Here is a 15423-nt window from a genome sequence, read left to right as displayed (position 1 = left end):
TTTTTGACTCACGCTGGCCAATCCTTGCGACCCACGATGGCCGATCTTCGTGACCCACGCGACCGACCTTCATGACACACTATTTTCGCTCACCTTAAAGCGACAGGTGAGCCTGCGTGGTCCTTACAATTTCACTTGCTTTGTCATTCTGCTTTGTCATTCTGTTATATTTCTGCCAAGCACTTCAGCTGATGATTTAAGTTCTCGTTGCATCCTTTGAAAAAATCAAGAGATTTGTCCTCGAACTCGCCATGCGGAGTCTTCAAATGCCTTTGGGGTTTTGAGGGTTTTAAACCTCCATTTACCTGTACTTCCCTGCATATAACACACAGGGACTTTGCATCCTGATTTGCATTGTCTAATTTAATAAAGCCATATCTCAAGAAGTCATATATACTGCTTTGTTGCTGATTTCAGTATCTTCTTAATGGGATGCCCACCAGAGACCCTGGACCTCTGTATGCAGACACACTCGCACTGCTTAGTCCTGCCATGGACTTTCCTGAGCAGCTCACACTAGCACTGCATTGTCCTGCCACACAGTCTCCTGAGCAGCTCACACTAGCGCTGCATTGTCCTGCCACACAGTCTCCTGAGCAGCTCACACTAGCACTGCATTGTCCTGCCACACAGTCTCCTGAGCAGCTCTCTCCAGCACATTCACAGTCCTGTTGCTGGCAGATAGAAAATGGAAGAATCTCTCCTCTCTGATTTTGCGCAAAAAGCACGGATGTACAGGGCACATGATTTTGGTGTACGTGTTGGGCGCGTGGCCTGCTCTCTTAACATAAGAACTAGGAGCAGTAATAGGCCATCTGGCCCCTCGAGCCTGCTCCGCCATTCAATGAGATCATGGCTGATCTTTTGTGGACTCAGCTCCACTTTCCGGCCCGAACACCATAATCCTTAATCCCTTGATTCTTCAAAAAAACGATCTATCTTTATCTTAAAAACATTTAATGAAGGAGCCTCAACTGCTTCACTGGGCAAGGAATACCATAGATTTGCAACCCTTTGGGTGAAGAGGTTCCTCCTAAACTCAGTCCTAAATCTACTTCCCTTTATTTTGAAACTGTGCCCCCTAGTTCTGCTTTCACCCGCCAGTGGAAACAACCTGCCCGCATCTATCCTATTTATTCCCTTCATAATTTTATATGTTTCTATAAGATCCCCCCTCATCCTTCTAAATTCCAAGTAGTACAGTCCCAGTCTACTCAACCTCTCCTCGTAATCCAACCCCTTCAGCTCTGGGATTAACCTAGTGAATCTCCTCTGCACACCCTCCAGCACCAGTACGCCTTTTCTCAGGTAAGGAGACCAATACTCCAGGTGTGGCCTCACTAACACCTTATACAATTGCAGCATAACCTCCCTAGTCTTAAACTCCATCCCTCTAGCAATGAAGGACAAAATTCCATTTGCCTTCTTAATTACCTGTTGCACCTGTAAACCAACTTTTTGGGACTCATGCACTAGCACACCCAGGTCTCTCTGCACAACAGCATGTTTTAATATTTTATCATTTAAATAATAATCCCTTTTGCTGTTATTCCTACCAAAATGGATAACCTCACATTTGTCAACATTGTATTCCATCTGCCAGACCCTAGCCCATTCATTTAACTCTGCAGACTTCCAGTATCCTCTGCACTTTTTGCTTAACCACTCATCTTAGTGTCGCCTGCAAACTTGGACACATTGCCTTTGGTCCCCAACTCCAAATCATCTATGTAAATTGTGAACAATTGTGGGCCCAACACTGATCCCTGAGGGACACCACTAGCTACTGATTGCAAACCAGAGAAACACCTATTAATCCCCACTCTTTGCTTTCTATTAATTAACCAATCCTCTATCCATGCTATTACTTTACCCTTAATGCCATGCATCTTTATCTTATGCAGCAACATTTTGTGTGGCACCTTGTCAAAGGCTTTCTGGAAATCCAGATATACCACATCCATTGGTTCCCCGTTATCTACTGCACTGGTAATGTCCTCATAAAATTCCACTAAATTAGTTAGGCACGACCTGCCCTTTATGAGCCCATGCTGCGTCTGCCCAATGGGACAATTTCCATCCAGATGCCTCGCTATTTCTTCCTTGATGATAGATTCCAGCATCTTCCCTACTACCGAAGTTAAGCTCACTGTCCTACAATTGCCCGCTTTCTGCCTACCTCCTTTTTTAAACAGCGGTGTCACGTTTGCTAATTTCCAATCCGCCGGGGCCACCCCAGAGTCCAGTGAATTTTGGTAAATTATCACTAGTGCATTTGCAATTTCCCTAGCCATCTCTTTTAGCACTCTGGGATGCATTCCATCAGGGCCAGGAGACTTGTCTACCTTTAGCCCCATTAGCATGCCCATCACTACCTCCTTCGTGATAACAATCCTCTCAAGGTCCTCACCTGTCATAGCCTAATTTCCATCAGTCACTGGCATGTTATTTGTGTCTTCCACTGTGAAGACCGACCCAAAAAACCTGTTCAGTTCCTCAGCCATTTCCTCATCTCCCATTATTAAATCACCCTTCTCACCCTCTAAAGGGCCAATATTTACCTTAGCAACTCTTTTTTGTTTTATATATTTGTATTTTGTATACTTGTATACTTGCGGCGTTTCTGTTGGGAAGCCTGCATCATTCACATTTTTAAAAAATTCTCACCAAAAAAGCAGGTTACGGCCGGGATTCTTAAAAGTTGGGCACGACTGTTGGGCGGGAACGCCTCGACCGATCGTTCCATGACTCTACCAACACTCTACCCACGATCCACCCATGGGTCGTGTTTTAAAAATCCTATGCTAAGGCATGGATTTACACCATTCATCTTTTAAAAATTCTCCCAGTGTCTGTGTAGGTTTCCTCCGTGTGCTCCGGTTTCCTCCCACAGTCCTAAGATGTGCAGATAAGGTGGATTGACCATACTAAATTGCACCTTAGCGTCCATAGATTAGATGGGATTACGGGAATAGGGCAGGGGAGAGTGTCCTTTCCAAGGGTCGGTGCAGACTTGATGGGCCGAATGGCCTTCTTCTGCACTGTAGGCATTCTATGATTCGAAATATGGATTGCCATTTAGAACATCTTGTGGCTGCTCCCATGTTGGTAAATATCCTGATGCAACAGTGTAAATTTTTTCAATAGAACAAGACAAGAGTGGTTAGCACTGCAGGTTCAATCCTACCCCGGGTCACTGTCCATGTGGAGTTTGCACATTCTCCCCGTGTCTGCGTGGGTCTCACCCCCACAACCCAAAAGATGTGCAGGGTAGGTGGATTAGCCATTAAATTGCTCCTTAATTGGAAAAAAAGAATTGGGCACTTAAAAAACAATAATAGAAAAAGAGTGCCAGTGCTACTAAGTTCATCTGCATGAACCTGTATCCAGCCTAAGCACCTAAGCACGTAACTTAGTTGACCTGTAAGACCTATGTGGCAGTCATTGGCTGAAGCTCCTTGCTGACACCGGCATCATCTTTATAATACACTTCAATTCCCAATTCTTTCCTGATGCTTTACTCATAAAGGGAACAATTGTATTCAGACGAAGCCAATATAAGCCACAAATGACTTCACTTGGGTTTTGGCATATAGAACACCTTCATTATAATATTCCCCCTGGATGCTTATGAAAATAGCGTTCTAGTGAAAGGTGTGGCTTAACAAAGTGTTGGGGGCTCCAGTTTACCCATAACTATTGGACAAAACAGACAATTTGCTGATTTTCTATGAGGGACCATATTCCACTGCTGTTGCATTATATTTTCTTTTTAGGAAATCTAAAACTACGTGACTCATAATCAAAAGTAGAAAATAAATGTGGACTCCATTACAAGTAAAGGAGAGTCTGTGTCCAGAAGCAATTTTAGAATAGCATTCATTTAATCAGGAGAATCAAAAATCATAAACCACCAGAATGAAGCTCAAAAAATTTACTATCTGTACTCCAAGATTAGGGGATTGCTAGCAAATCATTTTTATTTTCCTATTGTAAATTCGATGTTGTGAGGCAGCTACATTCAAATTTTGTTCATTTTTGGATGAGGAGTTATCGGGCGCCATTGTGTTTGCTCACTCATTGAAGATGAAAAAGCTTGTGCTTATATCACAACATCTTGGATTTAGATAACGTCTTTAGCGCAAAGAAAGTACTCATGTGCTTCACGGATGATTTGAAAGAGAACACATTCAAACAATACCTTTTCTTTGTTCACAGGATGTTTCGCCTGCCAATGAATTACTTCTGAGGTGCCAACCCTGGGAGTAATTTTCCTAGATCCTGCAGGCAGAAAATAACCTCGAAGCGCAGTTGAAATGATTTTTAATGTGTTGGTGAGGTCTATTGGTACATGGATATACGAATGACTGGGCTGGTCAGCCCTTCAAGCCTGCTCTGCCATTTAGTAAGATCATGGCATTTCTGATAGTGACCTCAAATCTGCATCCCGCCAACCCTGATAACCTATCATCCCCTTGCTTCATAAGAATCTATTCACCTCTGCCTTAAAAATACTCTAAAACTGAGCTTCCACCACTTTTTCAGGAAGAGAATTCGAAAGACTCCTGACCCTCTGAGTGAATTTTTTTAACCTCAGCTCAGTTTTAAATGCACGACCCCTTGGGGGTGGATTCTCTGCTTGGGAGATTTTGTTCTCCCGCTGGAGTTGAACTGCAACTGATTTCCGATTCCCCCTGGGAGTGTAAATTGGGAAGCAATTCCGTATCTTTTGCCATGCAAATTTATTCATATAGAGGAATACAAGAGATTACAGAAGGAATCTCGCTATCGGTCCGCCATTTTGAAGGGGTGGTCCAATAGCAAAGTCCCGCGGCCAGCCCCCCCCCCCCCCATCGCAAAGCAGCTCCCCACTGACCCCCCCCCCCCCCGTACTGCAAGCAGCCCCCACCTCCGGATGTCTGGGTGCCTCCCTTCCCCAAGTACGGGCGGTGACCCGACCAGCCACCATCCCCACCCCCACGGGACTCCCTAACTAGGGAGACACCCACCAGGGGATCCATTAATGGGAGACCCCCCCCCAGGGACTCCATGAAGAGGGAGACCCCCACAGAGACCTGTTAACAGGGATCCTCTAACTAAAGGGAACCCCCCCCCAGGGATCCCCTGACTAAAGGAACCACCCCCACAGGCGTCCCCTAACTAAAGGGACTCCCTGACGTGACCGCGGGCCCTCCCAAACTCACCTATAATAGGGTCCTCAGGACTCCCCGCACAGGACCTCACACGAGCAAGATACCCGCAGGGCCAATCCACAGCAGTGCCACCTGGGCACACTGGCAGTGCCATGTAGTGTTCGACTGCAGAGGGATCTAGGTGTCCTCGTGCATGAGTCGTAGAAAACTAGCATGCAGATACGGCAGGTAACATAATATAATAATCTTTATTGTCACAAGTAGTCTTACAGTAACACTGCAATGAGGTTACTGTGAAAAGCCCCTAGTCGCCACATTACGGCGCCTGTTTCGGTACACAAGGGGGAATTCAGAATGTCCAATTCACCTAACAGCACGTCTTTCGGGACTTGTGGGAGGAAACCGGAGCACCCGGAGGAAACTCACGCAGACACTGGGAGAACGTGCAGATTCCGCACAGATAGTGACGCAAGCGGGAATCGACCCTGGGACCCTGGAGCTGTGAAGCAACAGTGCTAACCACTGTGCTACCGAAAGAAAGCATATGGAATGTTGGCATTTATAGCTAAAGGAATTGTATATAAAGATAAGGAAGTGTTGTTGCAACTGTACAAGGCATTGGTGAAACTGCACCTGGAGTATTGTGCACAGTTTTGGTCCCGTTATTTGAGGAAAAATATAGTGGCATTGGAGGCAGTTCAGAGGAGGTTCACTAGATTGATTCCAGAGATGAGGGGCTGGATTCACCATTTTTGGGGCTAAGCCCCCATGCCATCGTGAAAACTGTGGTCTTTTACGCCAGGAAAACTGGCGTCAAAAGGCTACAGATTCATCGTGTTGCAGGGGGCTAGCAGGTAGCTGTCGCGCAGCTCCAGCTGCTGATACGGCCCCCCACACCTCGAGCGGCCACGCCGTGCTTCATGGCGGACTCAGCCCGGGGACCTGGACCCCTGAAATAGTGCCCCACATCGGCTACTCTCCCGACCCGGACTGCCCGTGCAGATAGCCCTCAGTCCCAAATGATGCCCCCCCACTGCGTTCTAATCGTCCCTCCCCCAACTGTGGCAGCCCCAGGCTAAGTCCGCAGCCGCCACACGAGTTTCCCGAATGGCAGGCCCAAGAATAGTGGGGTGGGACTCAGGCAATGGATTGAGGCGGTGGATACGTTTCCGGGGACGGAGAATAGCGGAACCTGTGCCACTCCCGATTTTGTGCGGGAAAACTTGATAGAGTTTACTAACTTGATAGAGTTTTTCGAAGAGGTCACAAAGATAATTGATGCAGGTAGGGCAGTGGATGTTGTCTATGTGGACTTCAGTAAGGCCTTTGACAAGGTCCCTCATGGCAGACTGGTACAAAAGGCGAAGTCACACGGGATCAGGGGTGAGCTGGCAAGATGGATACAGAACTGGCTAGGTCATAGAAGGCAGACAGTAGCAATGGAAGGATCCTTTTCTAATTGGAGGGCTGCGACCAGTGGTGTTCCACAGGGATCAGTGCTGGGTTCTTTGCTGTTTGTAGTATATATAAATGATTTGGAGGAAAATGTAACTGGTCTGATTAGTAAGTATGCAGATGACACAAAGGTCAGTGGAATTGCGGATAGCGATGACAACTGTCAGAGGATACAGCAGGATTTAGATTGTTTGGAGACTTGGCGGAGAGATGGCAGATGGTGTTTAATCCGGACAAATGTGAGGTAATGCATTTTGGAAGGTCTAATGCAGGTAGGGAATATACAGTGTATGGTAGAACCCTCAAGAGTATTGAAAGTCAGAGAGATCTAGGAGTACAGGTCCACAGGTCACTGAAAGGGGCAACACAGGTGGAGAAGGTAGTCAAGAAGGCATACGGCATGCTTGCCTTCATTGGCCGGGGCATTGAGTATAAGAATTGGCAAGTCATGTTGCTGCTGTATAGAACCTTAGTTAGGCCACACTTGGAGTATAGTGTTCAATTCTGGTCGCCACACTACCAGAAGGATGCGGAGGCTTTAGAGAGGGTGCAGAAGAGATTTACCAGAATGTTGCCTGGTATGGAGGGCATTAGCTATGAGGAGCGGGTGAATAAACTCGGTTTGTTCTCACTGGAACGACGGAGGTTGAGGGGCGACCTGATAGAGGTCTACAAAATTATGAGGGGCATAGACAGAGTGGATAGTCAGAGGCTTTTCCCCAGGGTAGAGGGGTCAATTACTAGGGGGCATAGGTTTAAGGTGAGAGGGGCAAGGTTTAGAGTAGATGTACGAGGCAAGTTTTTTTACACAGAGGGTAGTGGGTGCCTGGAACTCGCTACCGGAGGAGGTAGTGGAAGCAGGGACGATAGTGATGTTTAAGGGGCATCTTGACAAATACATGAATAGGATGGGAATAGAGGGATACGAACCTCGGAAGTGTAGAAGATGTTAGTTTAAGCAGGCAGCATGGTCGGCACGGGCTTGGAGGGCCGAAGGGTCTGTTCCTGTGCTGTACTTTTCTTTATTCTTTGTTTGTTTGAAAACGGATTCTCCCCGTCCCGTCGCCGAACGCGACTTCGGCATCGGGGTGCAGAGAATCCAGCCCGAGGGGTTTGTCATATGAGGAGAGATTGAACAGTTTAGGCCTGGACTCTCTAGAGTGTATAAGAATGAGGGGAGATAAAACTGAGTTATATAAGATGATAAAAGGTATGGATAAAGTAGACGGGAAGCAGATGCTTCCTCTTGTGAGGTAATGTAGAACGAGAGATCAGTCTCAGGATAAGGGGTAGCAAATTTAAAACAGATGAGGAGAAACTACTTCTCCCAAATGTCATATCACGTTGCGTAATATCTTATTACTCATTTGCTTTCTGCCAAGATGGTCATATACTCAATGTTCAGTGACACTTGAAGTTTTCAAATAAAACAAATACTATTGAGTAACGATAACAATTTAACTATGAGTTTGTTCTCTCTTCAACAACTAAACTATAGATTAGCTATGATTAACGGCACATGCTCACTAAGCTATTTCTCTCCACCTCTGGTCATTAGTCACTCCAAACACGAAGAGGCGGGAACTCTCCTTTTGTTTATCTTTTATACCCATCTCTAGTGCTGCCATCAAGTGGTTATCTAGCTGTTACTTCTGTATATTCACCCTTTAGATACACACAGATATGCAGGTCACTACACCAAACTAATACTCTCTATTTAAAGCAAGAGTTTGCGATCCCAGAGCGCGGTGAATGCTGGAACAGTGAGTAAATTTAAGGAGGAGTTAGACAGATTTTTAATTAGTAATGGGTTGAAGAGTTATGGCGAATGGGCAGGACGGTGAAATTGCAGCCATGGTGAGATTAGTCATGATCATATTGAATGGGAGAGCAGGCTCCAGTAGTTAAATTGCTTACTCCTGATCTTAGTTCTTATGTTGTTATGTTCTAAGAAATAACTATTCTGTCTAATAGTAATTATTACCGTGCTCGGGCAGCACTTTAGCACAGTGAATAGCATTGTAGCTTCACAGCGCCAGGGTCCCAGGTTCGATACTGTAATGACCTCCAATTGGCATTATTGGTTGGCCAATTGGAGTATGAGCTCCCTTAATGATAGCTCATTGAGGGGGCCCATATAAGCACCTGTGTAGGCTTTGTGAACCAGTCTTAAGTTGACTGGAATGCTAGCAGCACTGTTTGGAGCTGCTCTTGTATATAGTTGTTGCAAATAAATACTGGTGTGGTGACGGAACCCCTGCCTCCTGTGGATTATTACAGATTCCCTGCTGGGTCACTGTCTGTCAGGAGTCTGCACGTTCTCCCCATGTGTGCGTGGGTTTCCTCTGGGTGCCCCGGTTTCCTCCCAAAGAAGTGCAGGTTAGGTGGTTTGGCCATCTTAAATTGCCCTTGGTGTCCAAAAAGGTGAGGAGGGGTGATTGGGTTACGGGGATAGGGTGGAAGTTAGGGCTTAATTGGGTCGGTGCAGACTCAATGGGCCGAATGGCTCCTTCTGCACTGTATGTTCTATGTTAATTCCACCTAGCTCATGATCTGTAATTCTGTAGGTAACAGCGCCTCAAGCACAAATCTGGTGTTCTTGAGGGGATTTCTTGATTTAAAAAGGGGATCAGGGATTATGGGGAAAAGGTAGGAGAATGGGGATGAGAAACATATCAGTCATGATCGAATGTGGAGGACTCGATGGGCCAAATGGCCTAATTTTGCTGCTATATCTGATGGCCTTATGGTCTAAAGGCAAATTTGTTCATTCTTTTGGATAGCGATGACCTTGATTTTACATTTTATCTGATAGCTGTTTTGTTCTGTGGTAGATTGGGGTTTTGGGGATTGTCTATTCTCTCTACTTTGTCAAAAACTAATACTCTATTTAAAACAAGAGTTTACTCAATTGAACCTTTTGTGTTTCTCCTTCCAGATCAGGGGTGGGATTCTCCCAGATCAGGGGTGGGATTCTCCCAGCTCGGGCACCGGGCCGGAGGATCCCCGCAACTGGGCCACGCCGCCCTGACGCTGGCACACGATTCTCCACGGAGCGCTGGTCGCGGGCCGCTGTATGCGGCTGGGCCGTGATTCTCTGGCCCGGATGGGCCGAGCGGCCGCTCTAAAAAGGCAGAGTCCCACCAGCGCCGTTCACACCTGGTTGCAGCTGATGGGAACTCTGTGTGCGGGGGCGGCCTGTGGGGGGCCTCCGATGGGGCCTGGCCCACGATTGGGACCCACCAATCGGTGGGCCGGCCTCTCGCTCCACGGGCTTATTTTCTTGCGCGCCGGCCCCTGAACTCCTGCACCATGTTGCGTCGGGGCCAGCACGTTGAGGGAGGCAACCGCGCATGCGTGGATCCCGCGGTGCACAGTTCATGCCGGGATGGGAGGCTGGAGCACTGTGAACTGCTCCAGTGCCGTGCTGGCCCCCTGTAGGGGCCAGAATTGCTACTCCCAGTGGCCCGTTCATGCCATCGTGAAACACGACGGTGTTTCTGACGGCGTGGACACTCTCCCGCCGAATGGGAGAATCCCACCCCTCGCTTACCCCTCAGTCCTGTGATCTGACATCATTATTACATCAGCACCATGTGTGCTTTTGATGTTAACCTTTACTCTACATCTCCCCCCATGTCTTTATCATTATCATGTTTACATCCTCTTGCAATAGGCAACACCTTCAACAATGCAGCACTCTCTCAATAAGGCACTGAAGTGTCAGCTTTGATTATGTGCCCTTTCCTAGAAGGAGTGGTAGAAACCTACAGCCTTCTGGCCTAGAGGCAATAGTGTTGTCAACTGAGCCAAGGTGACATGTGAATAATTTGCCACATTAGGCTGGAAAGCTTCTAAAGCCAGCAGATATTTGAATGCAGTAATTGCATGGATTCTCACCTTCCTCTGAGTGAAGTGGAGCCTTATTAGTTTTGGTATGTTGATGGTTTGATATGGTTTATATGGCAGTAGGCAGCATCTTTGCATCTGTGGACTAAATTGGGTCATTCCACATGATATAGTTCTGTTGATTGCCATTTCATTCACAGAGAGCTGGCAGGGTCCTTTTTGTCATCAAGGAGAATGATTCTGCTTGATGCTTGTCCTTATTTAAATACATATCAATTACATTAGCATATGAGAATGTAATTAACACTGAGGCTTTCAATTTCATTAGCCAGAAACCAACCCTCCCACCACCCCTGATGGCCATGATGAATATTAATTAAGTCAGGAAACTAAAATCCAAGTTTCAAAAAATCATTAGAAAGCAAACTTTGGATCTAATTATCATTTAAAGGTCATCAGCGTAAGAATTTTGGGTTAATCCCTGTAACTGATCAGCAACAAGTCATTCTGAGCTTTTATTATCAGTCACTCCCTCGACTGTGCTGCAAACATTCACAAATTAATTTATTTTCCCACGCCATGGCACACCATGAATGACAGATATCCCATGTATATATTTTTTGAATACTTCAAAGTTATTATTAGGGGTCTAGATTGGAGCTGGGTGAGAATCAGTTCTGGCGACAATAATGACTTACTGGGCCCGGTTTAACGTCCAGAAAACAGAGTCCCGCTTTGGGTGCATACAGCGGGGTGATTCTTGGAGCCTGCAGCGCCAAGAACAACCCAGCAAATAAAACGGGCCTCGGCAAACAACACCCCACCTAGGCTGCACTTAACCCAATTCCTGTACTGACTCCCACCGTGGCCTCTGGAACCAGCCCCCCCCCCCCCCCCCCCCCCCCCCCCGCCGCGCCCTCCCCGCCCCACTTACCTCTTAGGGTGCTCCTCTGTGTCTGTATGGGTGTGGGGGGAGTTAAATTCCAGTGTTGATCAGAGCACCCTTTAAAGATGGCACCCAATCTCTGTGGCGACGGCCTTGCCAGTTCTACCAGGCCCCACCCCACCAGGGTGACACACAAACCACGCCCCCAGTTTTTCTGTGCACTAAGTGCCAGAAAATCCGGTCTGAAAACTCAGCTGAGCATCTGGAAAGATACACGCCGGTTTTCAGTCAGAGCCTGATACTGACAGATTATGGCAAAATTCCATCCATTGTTTGGGCCTGGATTTGGTGCCTCCTGTGGTTAACTACACTATTGACACTTGGCACGAATTATACCCACCTACCACCTATCAGGTCATCTACAGGATGGTGTCACAAAGCTGGTTATACACCCTGCCTTATTTTACTCCCCATTGAAGTCTATAGAGTAATATTGGGCAGGATGTAAAACTGGTGTTCCACACAATCACACGGTTTTCCCACCCCTGCGCAACTTAAATTGAGATTCCCTCAATTGTTTATGACCAGTAGAGCAAAATAAAGGAGCAACACAGGAGTCAAAACTTTTAGAAGAGAACCTGTGTAAGGGAAATGGACAATAACTGATTATACAGCACAGGCAGCCATTAAAACATTTGGCCCATCATGTCCATGCTAGCTCTTTAAAAAAGAGCTGTCCATTAAGTTTTATATCTCCACCCTGTCGCTATAGCCCTGCAGATCATTTCCATTCAATGTGCACATCCACTTCCCCCATGAAAATTTTATTGAATCTGCTTCCACTGCCCTTCCAGGGGGTTGATGCCCAATCATTTTATTGTTCCATTTCCTGCCTGGCAGCCGGTCAAATGGACAGTCCCATAGTGGGAAAATCCCACAGTAGAAATCTGTCGCCAAATATCCTCAAAGACAGTGCCCAGTAATCGGGAATGGGGAAAAGGTCCGTCATTGTGGCTAGGGGTGGGGTGGTGGGGGGTGCGGCGTTATGGGTGAGTGATTGGGCCTGGAAGGGACTTACCTCATGAATGGGCAACTTTGATCTCTCTTTCACTGCCGAGTTTCCTGACCCGTCGGAAGCAGATGCTGCGGCAGTGAATTTTACATTGGGCTTCTGTTGGCACTGTAGGAACCTGATTTAAATGAGTTAATTAAATATTCTCCTTCTCCACAGCAGGACCCCTCAGTTATCCCAATATCCATCCCACCCAATAGGAAAAAACAGTTTGGACCAGTGTTCTTATTTCCCAGTTTTTACTGGTGTTCCATTTTTAGGTGGGAATGGGCACATGTGTAACACCATGGGGATATATTTCCCATATTTAATTTTTTAACTCCACTCTGTAACCCAACCTACACCTTCTGTCTTGGAGGAGGGGGGTTAATATTCAGAATATTATCTGTAATAAAATGGGTTAGACCAATCTGCTTCCTGTAGTGTAAGGGCCTAGTATGTATAGGGTTAATCTGGGATTAGTACCGCCCACACAGTAATGTAAGAGAACATATGAACCACTTCTAGAGGCCGGCTTATTGTCGGACAGAATTGTGTGCACACACAAGCAGAGAGACAGCTCCTAGCTTGAATCCTTTCCTGTACTTATGTACCTACTTCCTGCAGTTAATAAATACATACAGTTAATCTACGTAAGACTATGAATAATTTATTAAGACCCACTGATAGGTACCCACCACCCTACAACATTTCCTGACTAACTTGTCCTGTTGTTCCAGTATTGTAATCGTAGAAGTATGAACCATCGCCAAAAGTGACGAGATACATAAAAATAGAGAATTGGCATTACCAGTGTCTGACTGTCTGGAGGAGTATATTGAATCGTAGATGGGAAACGATTTCCACTGCACTTAGCATTGATTGTTTTATAAAAACTGTCCTTTCATCTGCTGTAAAATTAAATTCAGAAGCACGTTCCTCTTTCCTGCATATTTATTTTACTTCCAACCAATGAAGAAAATCCTTATCTGATGTGCACCTGTACAAACAATTCTCAATAAACATCACTCCCTCCCTTGACTATTTTACATTCCCCCTGCTTCACTGGCACTGCATTCCCCTCACACCTTTTCAGGTGAGAAGAAATGCATTTCATGTTCAGGCGCCTTGGACAATGAGTATATGGGCAAAATGTTGTGTCCGCCAGAATCTCTAATAGTTTGTCCAATCATCCTTCAGAACCTGCCCTTTAAACATATTTCTCCTGCAGTTATGGAAATGATTTACATTTTACTTTGGTTCCAGCGGAAGGTGTCGGCATGTGAATTGATGTTAATAGATCGGAGCAGCTTTTGTATTGATTCTGTACTGATTGGGGTAGGCGGGATACAGATTTGAGGTTATTATCAGATCAGCCATAATCTTGTTAAGTGGTGGAGTGTGCTCGAGAGGCTGAATGGCCTGCTCCGGCCGCTTGTTCTGATGCTCACTTGTAAAGTGGGCACTTGTAAAGTGGGGATTTGACCACTGCAGGCTAAATCAGTCGCAAAGTTGCTTTTACAAGGATATGTCCTAGTTCTGTTCAGTGATTGTGAAATGTTGCTTGCAATACTTGAATTATACGTCCCATCCGCTGAAAAAAAATTATTTGATCATTGTGTCTTTTGAAAATGATTGGTTTATAATTCGCTAACAATGATATTTCAAAGAATTTTGTCATCACGTACGCTGGCAGAATAGGGGAAAGGAATGAAATTGCACACCTGGATTATTGACAGATGTGTGAGGCCGATTCACTGAATCCCTCAAGATGTCTTTGTGGCAATAACATATTGAGCTGTCAAGATCATTTGGTCTGCACTTCCAGCCACAGGGGGCACTGTTTTACTTTCAAACAACTGGAACAGTCCACTGACATGATACGATTCCCCAGTCACTTCTCCTTTGTACAAGAGAACTCCACTGCAGGAAATCTCTCTTTAATCATGACATTCAGTGATAGAATGCTACAAAAAAAAACATAGAGATATCGGATATAACATTGCTCATCGAATAGACCACATTTATTTTTCCAGGTATGGAATTACAATGCAGACGGCAGTTATATGAGAAGAAAGATTTCCAGTGCTATAGAAAAGGAGGCAGGCTACTGATACGCGAGATCAGAACCGATATTCAGAATACTTTTTAAATCAACGGCATAACCAGTTTATTAATGGCTGTTTAAAGATACACTCATCCACTTAAGAAATGGAAATGAATGACGTTATTTCATTCATGCTTTTTATCTATACCTTTTTACTTGGGTAGGAACATTGTAAATTATGTCTGTGTGAAATATCATCACAGTCCTTTTCTTACACCAAGTAAAATACAACAGGCCTTTAATGGGAATAGAGTTCAATTAAACAACTAGAGGTCAAATTCTTTGAATGGCTTTTGCAATGTTCAAACACAGTCCCTATTTTTGGCACAGTGTCCTTTTCAGTCCCAGTCTGTCTCTGTTACTCCTTGCTGTGCATGTGTCAGAATGCCCTCTCTCATATTAGGTCACACAATGGACATGCTTAATCACATATTGCAATCTCTTGTTTTAACCAGTTCCTAATTTTTCGCTGCACCGTCTCTGTGCTCGTGTTTTGGTTAGTTACGTGTGCCTTGAGACTTTCTCAATCCTGGCTCACAGTTTCCTTTTCTCTTCACCAGCCAAACACAAATGTACAAGCTGCAGTGAAATGATCAATCATAGAATCCAGAATCCTAGGGACTCTTCAGCATAATCTGCAAGACTTCAAAAACCTGTTCTTCAAACAGCAGTCTTTGCAGACTCTCCCTTTTACAGAACGCGCAGTGCTCAGTACCAACGGAAGGGACTGGTCTCAGCAGTGGTCTCCTGGGCTGTTTTCGTGAGTTTGTGAGCTGCTGCCATAGGCAGCTTCTGGAGGCATCAAGCTACTTCCTCAGGGAGATGCCACACTCTCGAAGAGACTTGCATCAGTTGCATGATGGGGCTGTTGTGTCTGCTGGAGACAGGCGCTATGTTAAAGAAGCACATATGTTTGCAGAAG

The 15423-nt window shown here is 45.7% G+C and overlaps 1 long non-coding RNA gene across 1 annotated transcript in view; it reads right to left on the bottom strand.

The window, feature by feature from the left end:
- The window catches only part of LOC140396420 (uncharacterized), an 86673-nt gene extending 75156 nt beyond the window's left edge, over nucleotides 1–11517 (bottom strand). Inside the window, exon 1 of the long non-coding RNA XR_011936528.1 lies at nucleotides 11392–11517. This is a non-coding gene — a long non-coding RNA (uncharacterized lncRNA). The remainder of the gene's footprint in view (nucleotides 1–11391) is intronic.
- Nucleotides 11518–15423: the final 3906 nt, after the last annotated feature.

The sequence above is a fragment of the Scyliorhinus torazame genome, chromosome 19 (genome assembly GCF_047496885.1).
Source record: "Scyliorhinus torazame isolate Kashiwa2021f chromosome 19, sScyTor2.1, whole genome shotgun sequence".
Lineage (NCBI taxonomy): Eukaryota > Metazoa > Chordata > Chondrichthyes > Carcharhiniformes > Scyliorhinidae > Scyliorhinus > Scyliorhinus torazame.
This window is presented reverse-complemented; position numbering and strand designations above follow the sequence as displayed.